Below are 16,361 nucleotides of genomic sequence, written 5' to 3'. Positions count from 1 at the left end.
TATTATATTGGCTTGGCCTACCCATGAGCATTTAACATTTTCCTAATAGTTTAGTTCTGTCTTCATTCCACTGCACTTTTAAATTTAATCTACATTACTGACATTTTCTCCGTCACTTTCTTAAGTCTAGAAATCAACAATAAATAAAAACAATAAATCAAGCCCTAATTTCCAGCAGTTAACTGATTTCCAACATGTAAAAGCTCACACTAAAAATTTAGCAATCTTCTCTCTGTCTCTCTCTCAAGCCAGTTAGAGCCAGCTCCAGCACATCTGTCTGTATCCCTCTTGATTCTGTACCATTTGACCCTGTTGACTATTCCTTTGTGCTAGATATTCTTTGTTCTAAGGATTCTGGTGTCTCTGTTTGATTTGGTTCTCCTCCTACCTATCTGCCTGCTTATTTTCATGGTGAACTCACTTCAAAGCTCTGTCCTGGGCATGCTTCTCTTTTTTCTGTCTACTTTCTCACTTGGTGTCCTCATCAGCTTCCATGGGTTGAATGATCATCTTTATATAGATGACTTCTACATCTAGCCTTCTAGCCATAAGCTTTCTCCTGTACTTTAGTCGAAGATCATCAATTAGTTTTTGGATATTTTGAACTATATTCCTATAGGCACCCCAAACTCATCATGTTCAAAACAGAACTCATTTTCTTTTGCCCCAAATCTACCCTCCTTCTAAACCTTTTCTTTGTGTTGAGGGCATTACCAAAATCTCTAGTTGTAATCTGGGGATAGGGGTCATCATTGAAACACCAGCTCTTCTGCATGTTGGCTTCTTTCCAGAGTATTTCTCTGCCCTGAAGGACCTTTCCCTGAAGGGAATTCTGAATCTTCAGAATTTCTTCTGAAATCTACTAGGTCTGAAGGGCACCAAATGTCTGTGACTGGGATTTTTATGCCTTTACATGACTAGGGAGTGGTGTCAGGGAAGCCTGGACCACTCAGATCCTGGGAAAAACTTTTTGTCCTTTTAAGAAAAGCTAACCTCTGTTGAGGGAGGGAGGAAGAGGAGCCTTGCTGTGGAGTGGGGGCAAAGAAGTTGTGTTAGGAAAATACTAGTAAATATTAGTCCTATCACATGGGCTAAGAAACTAAATAGACTTGGCTTCTATTCTAATGGTATAATCACTCATATATGGTAAGATTTTCCCAGATATTTTTTAGTATTTTGCTGATCACATCAAGCTATACTATTCAATGAGTTTCATAGTCACTCAAAAGAGTGGACTAGTGGTCTACACAGGGAAAAAACCAAAGGGATAAGGAATTATGAAGCAGTGGATGAACAGACAATTGAGTTAATCTATTAATACCTATATCTTGGGCAGGCATAGCACGGGGGTGGTGATCCGGTCCTAGAATTGAAAGGGAGCATTAGAGCAGGCTGTATGTTATTTGGGCAATTGCGTATCATTTGATTGTTCCAAGTTGTCTCCTGACACAAAACCCCATCTTTTAAACAAAATATTATTCTGATGGATTATGGAATTCCATGATCCTGTGAATTCTAAAAAGTCAAGATTTTAGATGACCCAAGGGGCTATGAAAATACGCATGGTGGGGGGCAGCTAGGTGACGCAGTGATTAGAGCACCGGCCCTGGAGTCAAGAGAACCTGAGTTCAAATCCGGGCTCAGATGCTTGACACACTTACTAGCTATGTGACCTTGGGCAAGTCACTTAATCCCAATTGCCCTGCCTTCCCCCCTCCCAAAAATAAATAAATAAATGCTTATTGAAAACAAAATACTCATGGTAGATATATAACGTATTATAAACATTATTTTGTATTTAAGAAGTAGCTTGTATTTATGAAGTATTTCCTTGGAATATGTAATTAAAGAAACATATGATGATAAAAGGAGGTATACTCTTTATGTAGTAAGACTGTGAATAACAGATAAGCCAAGTACTCTAGTACTATGAAATATTAAAAGATGTAGAGGAAAATCCTTTCTATGCATAATGGGTTAATCTTCCAAGGAGGATATATGGAAGGTTTTTGTCTGTACCATATTGATAAGGTCATGGATCTATTGAACTATGTAAGTATTTATGTCCTTTAACTCACTCCATCTTAAGACCAATGTGGTGAGGTAGGAAGGACATATTGTTTTTTTCCATTTAACAGATGATGAAAATCTATTGACTGAAAGATGGTTGTAGAAATATAGGATTGTAGATTTAGAGTTGGAGAGGGTCTCAGAGGTCATCTAGTCCAACCTCATTTTACAGGTGAGGAAACTGAAGTCCAGGGAGGTTAAGTGATTTGCCCAAGGTTACATGGGCAATAAGCGGCAGAGAAGAGAGGTAAACTTGGTATTTGACTCCAAATACATTTATACTTTACCAAGATGGCTCTCAAGTTAAGTGACCTCCCCAGATTCACATGGTTAGTGAACAGCAGAGCTCTTAGGTTTCATATTGCTCATCCGGGGCCCTTTCTACTATAGTGTACCACTTATAGATGATATACCTTTTTAACTTTGATTTTGGTGGATGAGGATCCAGAATAGATGTAGTCTACCATTTAGAAAAATTTCTGAACTGAATAGATTAAATTGAATTCTATGAACCCTAATATGGAGTTTGCAAAGACAAAAACAAATCAGTCTGATTCCAGGGCACTTATAGTCTCCTAGGGGCAGGAATGGATTATTTACACAAATGAGTATAGTAGAAGGAAAACAGAGGTAGGAAATGATACTAATAACTGGGAAAATCAGAGAAGGCTTCTCTGATTGTCTGATTCATGGGCAGTAGCCCATAAATTGAACTTTGAAAGAAGACAAGGAATCTGGGAGATGGAGATGAGGAAGCTTTCAAACCAATCAAATATTGGATAGTTTTTATTTAAGTCAATAGATAATATAGAAGTCTCATATGGAAATTCACAAATAGTTAAGCCAACTTCCCTCTCTGGTGGGCTTCTGTCTTTCATCTTTGACTTAAAGTACTAAACTGGATAGAGCCTCCTAAAAGGGGAAAATCATTCAAGTTCCTGGAGAATCAAACAACTTTTCTGTCCAATGGACTTCTTCTTCCCTAAGGGTCTATATAATTGTTCTAGATTATGGTACCATCTTAGAGTTTAGGCCTTCTAAAGAGGAACTTGGGGTTGCTATGAAGTTGACTCCCATCCCCCAGACATGCATAATCCATATTACTCTTAAGCCATTAAAGGTCTAGGGCTGGGTTTGTTCTCCCCCATTGTGTCTCTGTCATTCATTATTCCTTGATTCTGCTCTTTTGTCTTTCTGCTTAAACCAGGTCTTTTACCTGATCCAGCATCTCTTCCATTGCTCTGGGTCTGCTGACTCATAGTCTGTGGACTCCTTCCCCAATACTTGCTCAGTCTGCTGCCATCTCTGGAGTTCTGTGTTTTCACTAAATTTTAATTTTTAATATTCCTGGACTATATTTTATATGCAGTATATAAAAATATGACTCTCATTGATACATGCTTCCTTGAGACACAAATGGATGAATACTCTTATTCATAAATGCTAAATTCATACCAAATTTAATTAGATTATGAGTGTTAAATCATACAGAAAAATTGCCTGGAACCATGTGGAAAATTCATATGTAATATCATTGGCCCACTAGAGTGTTTACATGAAGAAGTTTAGGCTGTAGAAATTTTACTCAGGATATTTCCTTGCCTGTGTTTCATGGCACAACATCTGTGTCTGTAGGTAGTTACCAATAGAGTATGATTTGAAGGGTAGAGGAAAAGATGTTTTGCCCTAATGTAGTCTTCTTTCTACCACAAGAGAGGGAGGGAGCAAGCATTTAGTAAGCACCTACTGTGTACCACAGACTATGCTAAGCACTTTACAAATATTTCATTTGGTCCTCATGACAACCCTAGGAGGTAAGGACTATTATAAGGCTCATCTTATAGTTGAGGAAACTGAAGTATTCAGAGGTTAGTCACACAGCTAAGTGTCTGAGACTAGATTTGAACTCATCTCCGTGGTTCCAGGCCTGATGCTCCATCTACTGCATCACCTATCAGTTTCCTTTCTTATTTCCTTCATTGCTTCCACCACCCTAAAATAGTCTTCCATTAGCTGTAAAATCTATAAATGGGGAAATTAATACTTGTATCTCAGGGTGGTGAGGAGAGCACTTTGTAAACTGTGAAGATAAACTAATCCATGCTGATATGTTAGTGATGGTTAAGGGTAAATGTGTTTCATTTTCAGGTGGCATATGCACATTTTAACAGGGGCCTCCTGGAGACAATGCCTACATAAATATGAATTATTATTATTATTCTTTTGTGTTAAGCATTGTCTTCTCTAGGTACTTAGAAAAAATGAAGGTGCCTCTGGGAGAGTTAAAAAATTATCAATACCATAGCATGCCTTAATTTGGTCAGATAGTTTTCTTTTATTCTAGGGTGATTTGAGAGCACTGCTGCCTTCTGAGGAGGAGGCTGGAGGCTTCCCAGAACATCACAGAGAGGACAAAAAGAGGAAGCGGAACATTCAAGATGGACTCTGCCAACTTCCTGGCTTTTCTGAGGCAGAAGCTTTTGCATGGAAGAGATACGTGGGTACAATTCCCATTTCGCTAAAGGTACCAATTTCTTGATATCTCTTGTTTTACCATTAATGTCTTTAAAATTTTTTTTATTATTGACTTAAAAACAATCTCAGCCAATAGCAACATTTGAATAAACCAATAAAATGAGGAATAAAATCCCCGATTAAAAAAAGTCTCCCAACTCAGTTACAAAAATACACTCAGATAGGAAAGTTTTAACAAAATAATAATCACTTTTGTTTTTGTGGTTGTGGTTCTTTGTCTCATTCATACTTTGAAAGAAGCCTTTCTATTACTTCTTCATTAACTATCCCAAGATAACTGGTTGAGGAGCCTTTTCCTTCTTGCCAGCTTTTTCTCTGTTCTTCACGCTAGGTACTTCATCTCCCCTATCAGAGCCTTCTATCAGTTATCTAATGGCATCATAGCGTAAGCTTGCATCCATAGCATAGGGTAGAACCTGCTGAGTGATTTTCCTGGAACATTGATTTGATTCCATATGGAGTCAGGCAGGGTTCTACGGGAATTTTGATTGTGGTATTTCATTATATTATTGTAGTATTATAATAAAATAGCATATTACACATAATACTATATTAATTCTGTTATGTGGTAATTCTGCGTTAATTATATTATAGAGTATGCTAATTTTATTTTTGTTTTATATTGTGGCATTAATTTTAACTCATATTTAAATAGTGCTTTACAGTTTACAAAGTGTTTTCTAGCCGCTCGGTGGTACAATGGTTAGAGCACCAGGCTTAAGGTCAGGAAGACTGGAGTTCAAACCTGGCCAACATTTCCTAGTTGTGTGACCCTGGGCAAGTCACCTAACCTCAGTTTGCCTCAGTTTTCTCTTCTGTAAAATGGAAATAATACTAGCACCTACCTTCCAGGATTGTTGTGAAGATCAATGAGATAATAATTGTAACATGCTTAACCTAGTGCCTAGCACATAGTAATACGTTCTGTCACCACCGCACCCCACCCAGATGGTCTATGCTTTCCTTTCCTTATGCTTCTGCTCATGTGCTGCCTTGTGCCAAGAGTGTTCAGTTTCCGAATGTCTATCGGATGAAGTCCATCCTTGAAGGCCCAGCTCACAGGTTGTATCTCCTATTATGTCTTCTCTGTGTGCACAGCTAGAATAGATCCTTTCTTCCTTTGGACTGCCTATAGCACAAAACCCCTGGAGCTGGGAACAGTCCTCTGCCCCTCCTCCACCCGCGAAAGTAGAGCCCGACTTTAACACAAGGTTAAAAGTCAAGAAATAGTTGGGGGAAATGAGCAAGTGACAGCAAAAAAAATGTGATCATAAAAACTATTATAGTGACTGAGAAGAGCAAGACAAAAACTTAGAAGATGAAAACGACGTCAAGACCTCTACAACTAAAGCTTCGAAGGGAAAAAAAAATGACTTGGACACAAGCCCAACAGGAATTACTGGAAGAACTAAAAAAAGATTTTAAAAATCAAATAAGAGAGGTAGAGGAAAATTTGGGAAAAGAAATGAGAGTGATCCAAGAAAATTATGAAAAAAGAATCTGCAGCTTTGTAAAAGAGGCACAAAAATAGTGAAGAAAACAGCTTCTTAAAAAACAGAATTGGCCAAATGGGAAAAGAAGTATGAAAAATCACTGAAGAAAATAATTCGTTAAAAATTAGAATTGGGCAAATAGATGGTAATGATTCCATGAGACAATAAGAAACAATAAAACAAAGTCAAAAGAATGAAAAAATAGAAGAAAATATGAAATATCTCATTGTGAAAAAAACAGCTGGCCTGGAAAATAGATTGAGGAGGGATAATTTAAGAATTATGGGACTAAAAAAAGCTCAGACATTGTATTTTAAGAAATTATAAAGGAAAACTGCCCTGAATTCCTAGAACCAGAGGGTAAAATTGAAATGGAAAGAATTTGAAATTAAAATTGAAAGAATTCAGTGAATCACCCCCTGAAAAAAAATCCCAAAATTCAAACTCCCAGGAATACTATAACCAAATTCTCGAGGTCCCAGGTCAAGGAGAAAATATTCCAAGCAGTCAGAAAGAAACAATTCAAATATTGTGGAGCCACAGTCAGCAACATATAAGATCTAGTAACTTCCATGTTAAGGGAGCAGAGGGCTTAGAATATGATATTCCAGAAGGCAAAGAATCTAGAATTACAATCAAGAATAACCTCCCTAGCAAGACTGAGAATAATCCTTCAAGGGAAGAAATGAATATTTAGTGAAATAGAGGGCTTTCAAGCATTCCTGTTGAGAAGACCTGAGCTGAGTAGAAAATCAGGTGACCTGGGCTTAAATCCCAACTTCAGGACCAACACTAGCTATTTCACCTTGTAGAAGTCACGGAACCCCTCTGAGTCTTCGTTTTCTCATTTTTAAAATAGAACAATAATATTTGGACAACCTATCTTCCAAGAAAGGTAGACCCGTAAGCTCTTTCAGGTCAGGAGCTGATTGTTTGTTTAGTGTTGTCTTTATAGTACCTGGGAATAGCAGTGTCTTGTCCATTTTTGTGGTTGAGTCATTTTTGTTGTATGTGACTCTTTGTGACTACATTTGGGATTTTCTTGGCAAAGATATTGGAGTGTTTTGCCATTTCCTTCTCCAGGCCACTTTACAGATGAGGAAACTGAGGCAAACAGGGTTAAGTGACTTGCCCAGGGTCACACAGTAAGTGTTCAAGGTCAGATTTGAACTCATGAAGATGAGTCTTCCTGATTTCAAGCCCAGTGCTCAGTCCACTGTGCCACCTCGATGCTTTGCCTTGCCCATAGTAGATGCTTAATAAATGCTTGTTGGGTTAGAGTGGATAGGATTGTGGCAAAAAGAGCCCTTAGTATCTCTTTAAGTGCTATGTAAATGTGAATTATTGTTATTAGATCTTTTGATTTTAAGGAAGGCTCAATCATTGGGGGAAACACTTGGGCAGCCCCCAAATTAAGTTGTTTATGTTTAGAGAGATGTTGATCACTCCTCAATTCAAAGTCCGCCCCTGCATTCATTGGAGAAAAGGGGGAAAAGAGAACTGCTTTTGTTTTCTCTTTAAGAGTCTTTTTTAATAAGGAATAATGAACATCAACACCCAGTTATTCAGTAAACCAATTAAATTAAATTAGCACAGGCCAGCAAACAAAGGAGCAATCCTTCAACTCTTCCATTTAGACTATAGACTGAACAGTCACAATAATAGACTGAGGAGTAACAATACAGTCTGTAAAGACAATTAATATTAATTTTTCATTTTTTATGGTGCTAAAATGCTTAAAATACCTCTTTCTCCCACAAAAGACAGCCTTTCTGTGTTATTTCCCTTCCCTTTCTAAACATGATAAAATTGAGATTAAAATTAGCCTTTTATGTGCTTCGCATTACTAACCCACATGCCATTATATCTCCTATATAAAATTTGAGCCCCTTCCCCCATGAGAGGCTCTGCTCCTATTGCTTTTCTTGGCACTGCTCAAATAAGGATTGGCCACTCCAGAATGGTAAAGGATGAAGGCATTAGAGAATAGTCTTGGGTCAAGAATTATTATTGCTCAAGGCCTCCAAGATCTAGTTATGGGTTTCAGCAAACCCTGTGGGCTCTTATGATAATGCTTTTCTACAGTATTATTGTTATAAGGCATTAAATCAGTCAGATTCATGAGTAACAAGAGGTCAATGTCTGATTGAAATTCATAAGGTCAAAAAGGAAACTAAAAATCAATTTATAAGATATGAAGATTTAGGTTCAAACTATATCCATGAGCAATAAAATTTCACATCCATAAATGTAAGAAATCAGTTATTAAACTTGAGGGGGGAAAGAAGACTTATTAAGTTTTACACACACATAAGGCAGCTAACACATAATTTTATCAGACATTACTGAAATCCTATGTGTAATATAAGAGATGATGGGCTAAAATGCTAAATGGTTTAGCACTAAATTATTAAGTGATGTATCCCTAAGGTATTAAACAGATAAGAATGCAGAGCAGGTGTCTCTCCCACCAACTCTTGATCACCCGTTTAAGTGCATATTGATAACAAATGCACTTTAAAGGCAAAATAGAATTAGTAATATTTTTGCTATATGAAAGCCTCATGTCAGGATGACTAAAAGCTTCTACCTGACAAAGAAATGTTCGTTTCTTTAAAAAAAATTAATCATGATAAATGTTAGCTCCCTATGGACCAGAAGCAAAATTCTGAGGGGAGTTGAGTCTTTCTGTCTCTTTTCCTCAGTCATTTGCACACACAATAAACATGATGAGTGGAAAAGAAGATCTATATTATGTAGTAAAACTGAAAATATGAACACACTTAGCACTACAAAATAAAAGTATAATTTTGCTAAGGTAACCATAAAAAACAAACTTTTAAAAAACTACTCAAGTCATAGCAAGTACTGGATTGATATTCCAGCCACCTTTCAAGCAGTCTCCTTGCAATCTGTTAGTGCATGGTCTGTTCTGTTACTGGTCACCATTTTTTTTCTGGATGTGTAAGGGAAAAGGAGGAGGCACTTAGGTCAAATGAGCACTGGCTCTGGAATCAAAGGACCTGGGTCCAAATTCTCCTAGTTCAATATGACCCTCCTTTTGTGATCCTCTGCAAATTGCTTCATCTCCCTGGGCCTCAGTTTCCTTATCTGTAAAATGGGAAAATTGGACAGCTGGCCTCTGAGATCTCTTCTAGCTTTATATCCATGGGCCTATGACTGAGTGTCTGCCAGATAATTTTGCTGCCTCAAGAAACAGATGGAATAAATGGTGTGTTTGTGTGCTGGTAATTACATCTGGATTCTAGCCTCTTCCTATTTCAGCTTGAATCTTAGCCCACCTAAAGACTGTGAAGGGCTTAGTTTTGACGTTCTTTTCAGCAGTAATTATTATTATGGGTCATGTCCTACATCTTAGCCAAGTTTAGAAGAAAAAGGTGCTACTATGTGAAAAAAATCTTGTGGGAGCTGTTAAGAAGAAAATCCACCAGAAACACCACCCCATTTCTGTGAGATTTGAAATGAAAATTAAGCCTGGAGGATGACTTACTTAATGTAGCTGATGCCAAGAAAGACCTGAAGTTCTCCCTTCTGATAGAATGTAAGCTCCCTGAGATCGTGGACTGATTCATTTTTATTTTTTTAATCTCTAGTCTTCCGCACTGTTTTAGGTGCATAATGGATAGATAATAACTGCTTCTTGAATATTATATTTCTAATCAGCTGGAGTATACTTTTTTTTCCTCTTCCCCTCCCTAATCATCAAGGCAAAAGTGGCAGAACCACTATTCTTTCTGTCACATACTCCCCTCAGGCCGACATATTTTGTGATTTCTTTTCCCCTTCTGAGCTGCTCTTAACGATAATAATGATGAGAGTTGAAGATGATAATGTTGATAACTCACCTTGACTCACCTATACCTTATACCTTATGGTCAGGAAGAACTACTATTTATCATCATTCCTCCTTTATTATCATATCTCATAGTTGAGAAAGTAGGTATAGAGAGGCATTCACATGGGTACTGTCACCCACCTGGTAGGGCAACAGAAGCAGGGCCAGGGTCACCTAGTAAGAGTCAAAGCCAGAATTTGAACCTGAATCTTGTTGCTCCAAGCCCAGCATAGCTTCCATTACCCTAAGTAAGCCTTTCTTTATCTTACATTTACATCACTTGGAAGTCATGACATGAAATGGAGATGACCATAGCTTCTCCAAAGCTGATCCTTTGGCGCACAGGCTATGTCAGCCCCTACTTGCAGAGGTACTTTGGGAACGGATCTGAAAATGAACCCATGTCTGTGTTCTGAGAAGCAGTACCCACTTATCAATCCCTGGTGGTCTATCATACTTAGGGCCACAGGAATTCTTAACCTGGGATCTGTGAATTTATTTTAAAAGAATAATTTGGTAACTTTATTTCAATATGATTAGTTACTTTGTAGTTCCATGTGGTTTATCTTAATGCATTTAAAGCCTTTGTTTTATAGAGTCCACAGGTTTTATAAGACTGTCAAAGGGGGCTCACGACACAAAAAATATTAAGAAGCCCTGCAATAGAATAAAAATATAAATGCCTTTGTTTAGTTTTTAAAACTCTTAGCAACCTGGCCCCAACTTTTCCTTCTAGCCTCATTATTCTCTTTACTATACTCTGCCCAAACTAGCCTTCTGTCTTTTCTTCACACATGGCACTCCATCTTCCATCCAGAGCTGTTGTACTGGCTATCTCTTACTCCTAGAATATATTTCCTTCTTATCTCCACCTCCTAGGGAATCCTTTTCTTCCTTCAAGATGCAGCTCAAGCACCCTTTTTATATGAAACCTTTCCTGAGATCCCCAATTGCAACTCCTTCCCTAACTACCTTGCATTGTATTTATTTGTTTTTATTCTGTATAGCCTTACTTGGTATATACTTAGATGGGATGTCCCAAAAGTTTTAGTGCAGTTTTAAGCTAAGCTAGACTTTTAGTCCACTGTTTATATATGCCTCCCTGTTATAATGGAAGCTCCTTGAGAGTGGAAATGGTTTCATTCTTTATGTTTACGTTGTTGCTGATGTCGTTAGCTCTTCGTTCTTGAAGAGGACCAGTGACATCAGGAGGGTGATGTCTTGACTTCCAAGTGACTTGGATTTAAGTGGGTACAGTGACTTGCACATAGCATGTCCGTAATTACTATTGCGTAGTGAACACACAGTGTCTTACATAGTTAATGCTTACAGCGAGTATTAGCTTGTTGACTCATCGGGAGTCTAGCTAAGTTTGCATAGATTCATCATCTGTTGACCACCAGGTGATAATTTTTCTTTTTTTTCTGGTAAGTAACTCATCAAGATTACCAAAAGATAATTTTAATTAAGATTAGTAACTAATAATTACCTATAGGGAATAAAAGTGTGGAAGGGCTATGATTGACACTGAAATGATGGATCTTTTTTCGAAGTTGATGGGAAGTAGAGACAGTTGGATATTATTATTATTGAAGGGGTGGGAAGAAGGCCTGAAGTGTGATTTGTTCTGGGATCCTCACCCTGTAGTCTTGGCCTTGTCTTCAGGAACTATTTTTTGTCTCCTGCTGTTGAGATTGCTGAATCTGATGTTCCTTCACTATTGAGGGTTCTAATGCTGAGAATGACCATTAAAAAATCAGTTTTATATTGTTGAACTTTGGGGCTCCACGTGTTTTAAATTTTCTATTGAAAATCCTTCTAACATCCAGTATATGCAACATAAGAACAGCTTTGGTCAGTTAAAGGGCATGATCTATCAAATTTGGCACAGGTAGGAATTCTGACACTTGGGAAGAGCATGAATCTTCCCTACTCCCCTTTTTCTTCTCTTCCCTCAATAATCAAGAAACACAGGACATAGAGGGAGAAGGAGCTTTAGAGGTTAACTGGTGTAACTCTTTCATTTTATAGAAAGAGAAACTGAGTCCCAGGGAAAGTAATTAATTTGCTCAAGGTCATACTAGTAACAAAGTGGAGTGAATGGGATGTTTAAAGGACTAGCTCCTCCGATACAAGGCCTTGCTGACCCCTTTTCAGGGCTGCTCATCTACCTTTGGGGTCCAGCTGGTTACCCAACTCTCATTTGTAGCTCCAAGAAGCTGTAGCATGTGCAGTGGCCACACTCTGGTAAAACTGTATCGGCAGAAGGGCTAAATCTGGTTGAGGGTAACTGACAAGCCTCAAACCTGTCAGTGAGTCAGGGAATGTCTACCCTAAGCATATGAAGACTTCCCCTGGTGGAATGGGCAGATGAAAATAATTTGTTCCAGCCATCATGAAGACAGCTGAAGCAGGTGCTGTGGAGTGCTGAGAGCATGGTCAGACATCAAAGATGCCAAGATCATCCACTGCATCCTGGGCCATTGCCAGTCATCTTGACTTTTGTCTTGCTACTGGAATTCGATAACTCTGGAAGAGAGAGAGGCTGTTGACTTTGTGCAACTCTGACTCACTTAAATCCATTTCACATGCCATGTCAAGACATCACCTGTGATGTCATTGGTCCTCTTAGAAAATGAAGGACAGATAACAAGTAAAAAAGTGGAAGAATTGAGATTTGAATCCAAGTTTTCTGGTCCTAAATCCAGTGCTCTTTTAATTATACCATATTACCTTCTTGTCTTGTAATTTGACTTTTTACCCTACCACTTGACTAAAGCTATTTCCCCTAAGCAATTATCAACAATCTCTGAACTGCTAAATACAGCGACCTTTTCCCAGATCTTTTTCTACTTGACTTCTCTACACCTTTTGACACTGTCAGCCATCGCCTTCTCCTGGAAGCTCTCAAGAAGGTTACATGATCAAGGTGCTGGCTCATGTGGACTTCTTTCCACTATCTTTTTCTTTAAGGACCAGAACAGTCTGAAACCACATATCTTCCTTCTCAAATCCAGAAGGCAGAAGCCCAAGATCTCTCTACTTCTAAGCTCTTTCCATCTCCACCTCCTCACTTAGGCACAGAGCATCATTTAATCAATCTTTACCAGTTAAGATTGTCTAATGCAAATAGACTTTGAGCCATAGATTAAATTGGGCTCATGTGAACTGTGCTCTTTGGGTTTCCGTGTCTGATCCTTCACTCTCCCATTAAGTATGTATGACTCCCAGGATTGATGTGGGACATCTTTGCTTCCCGCCTGCTCCCCGCCATCATCCCCCTGACCCACCAACTCCCCATACTCTTTCCTTTGGTAGATAGGTGACACCATGGATCACTGGTCAGAAGGACTTGACTTCAAATTTGGCTTCAGACATTTACGAGTTGTATGACTCTGGGCAAGTCTTTTAACCTCTGTTTGCCTCAGTTTCCTCATCTGAAAAATAGGGATAATAATGGCATCTTCTTTGCAGGATTGTTGTGAGGATAAAATGGGATAATAATAGTGCCTGGCACATAGTAAGTGCTATATAAATGTTAGCTATTATTATTAATTATAATCATTTTAATATACTATAATAGCATATTAAACTACATAATAATATATTATTATGTTATACTACATTATATTATAGCACAGTATTATAATTAATAACAATATTGTTATAATAATATTATAACAAAATATAATATAATATTATAACAAAATTGTTATAATAATAACAATGTCTAACATTTATGTAGCACTTACTATGTGCCAGTTATTATTAACAATATTATCATTAACAATATTATTAATTATTAACAACAACAATAATAATAATCTCATCACTTCCTAAGGATTCAATTTTCTCTATGTTGTGGATCTCCAAACCTATGCATCCAATCTTAACTTTTCCCCTGAACTCTATAGTTCTCCTGACCTTCATCTACATGTCCTGTAGGCATCTCCAATCCATCATATCCAAAATGGATCTTATTATATTTTCCTCCAAACTCATCCCTCCTCCCAATTTGCCCATTTCACTTGAGGGCACCACCCTCCTGCCAATCACCAAGGATCATAACCTTGGGGTCATACTTGATTTTTCCTACCTCTCAATTCCCCACCCCCAATCCAATCAGTTGCCAAGTCCTGTCAGCTCTTTTGTATCTGTTCCTCTTTCTTCACTCACACAGCTTCTACCCTCATTCATGTACTTATCACCTCTTTCCTGGACTATTGTACCACCTTCCTAATTGGTCTCCTTGCTTCCGGTTTCTCCCCTCTTCAATCTGTCCTCCCCACAGCTGCCAAATTGATATTCCTGAACACAGTTCTGACCATGTCACGTCCCTAGTCACAAGCCTTCAGTGACTCCCATTGCCTATAGCACAAAATACATAATGCTCAGCATGGAATTTAAAGTCCTCTACAGTCTGACTGCATCTACCTTTCCAATCTTAATGTGTATTGCTCTCGTCAAATGTATCTGCAAGCTGCTCCTCATACCTAATGTTCCCTTATCACCTCCTTGCCTTGTACAATACCTAGCTTCCCTCAAAACATAGCTTAGGTGCTTCCTCCTACATGAAGCCTTCTTTTCCCTCAGTTATTACTCACTCTCTCTCCTCCCCCTCTTTTCTTATCTGTTTCTTTGTCTCTTTCTGTCTCTCTCCATCTCTGTCTCTTGTATCTCTCTGTCTGTGACTCCGCTCTATCTCTGTCTTTGTCTCTCCCTATGTCTAAAATTACTTTATATTACTTTGCATAGACCTTGAATTTATTTCTCTGTGTACATGTTGTATCCCCCAGTAGAGAATTTAAGTTTTTAAGTCCCAGAGGGTAGAAGTTATTTAATTTTCCCCTAGTGCGTTGTTGTTGCTGTTTAGCTTAGTTTAGTTCACGTATTCAACTCTTTGGAGTTTTCTTGGCAGAGATACTGGAGTGGTTTGCCATTTCCTTCTCCAGCTCATTTTACAAATGAGGAACTAAGGCAAACAGGGTTAAATGACTTGCCCAGGGTCACATAACTAGGAATTGTCTGAGGTCAGATTTGAACTCATGAAGATGAGTTTTCCTGACTTTAGGCCCGGCACCCTATCTGCTCTATCCACTGTGTTATGTAGCTGCCCTCCTTCCGCATCAAGGTGTGTAATATATGTTTGCTGAGTTAAATGGACTTGAACTGAATTGGATAGAGCCAGCCTTTTCTTCAACCTGGACTGAAATTACTCCTAGAATCATTATTCTGTTAAGCTCTTCTCAGCACTTCTTAATTTTTACTTTCTCAGATTCTTTTACTAAGGTAAGAAGAGTTTCTGGTCTGCAACCACAACACCAAATCACTGAAGTTCGAAGTAATGTTTGTTCTAGGCAGGATAGAGAGTTTGTCCTAGAGAGGATTACATAAAGAGCATGCGGGTTCAAATATAGTGTTGGAATGCCCTGTCTGAGGCCTAGCAGAGAGGTTAAGTAGGGAGGTGGGCTCAGATAGTGTATCCTCCCAGCAACCTTGGCCACTCTGATGTTGGCCCCAAAGGTGGCAGAGGATAAGGGTGGGACAGGGGAGAGGAAAACTTATGTAAAGAGGTGTTGGGTGTTTTAGAGAAATTTGAACTATTTACCAATTGAGTATAGGACTGGTCCTGCTTTAAATACTAATAGGTTTTACTTGAGGATGTGGGTAGACATTAATTTTTTTTTTTGCTGTTTAAAAGGTATTCTTCACTTTGGTCTTTGATCTCGAAATTGTGGAATTAGTGAATTCAAAGTTGGAAGTGACCTCAGTGGCCATCCAATCCAGCTGATACTTGATGAAAACTCCCCTTTAATACACACACATACACATGCACATACACATATGTATGTATGATAGGTTCAATGATCATTTCTATACAGAGCATTACCAAATTTATATATCCAGTCCTCATATCTTTCCTGACCTTCCAATCCTACTGTACCAAGTACTTGCCAGACATCTCTACCTAGATGTCCCAGAGGCATCTCAAACTCAACATGTTCAAAACAACATGTTCATCTTCTACCTCAAACCTATCCCTCTTCCAAATTTCCCTGTTTCTATTAAGGTTGTCACCATCGTTTCAGTCACCCAGGTGCATGACCTCAGACTCATGACCTTGACTTTCCTTCTCCCTTCTCCCTTCCTCCTATTTCTGCCACTTCTACATTCATAACATTTCTCATCTATCTATCTATCTATCCATCCATCCATCCATCTATCCATCTATCTATCTATCTATCTATCTATCTATCTATCTATCTATCTATCTATCTATCCATCCATCTATCTATCCATCCATCTATCTATCCATCTATCCATCTATCCATCCATCCATCTATCTGTCTATCTATCTATCTATCCATCTATCTATCCATCCATCTCTACTCGATGGACACTGCCCT

The sequence above is a fragment of the Trichosurus vulpecula genome, chromosome 3 (assembly GCF_011100635.1).
Source record: "Trichosurus vulpecula isolate mTriVul1 chromosome 3, mTriVul1.pri, whole genome shotgun sequence".
NCBI lineage: Eukaryota > Metazoa > Chordata > Mammalia > Diprotodontia > Phalangeridae > Trichosurus > Trichosurus vulpecula.
The sequence above is the reverse complement of the archived record's forward strand: the minus strand, read 5'-3'. Positions refer to the sequence as shown.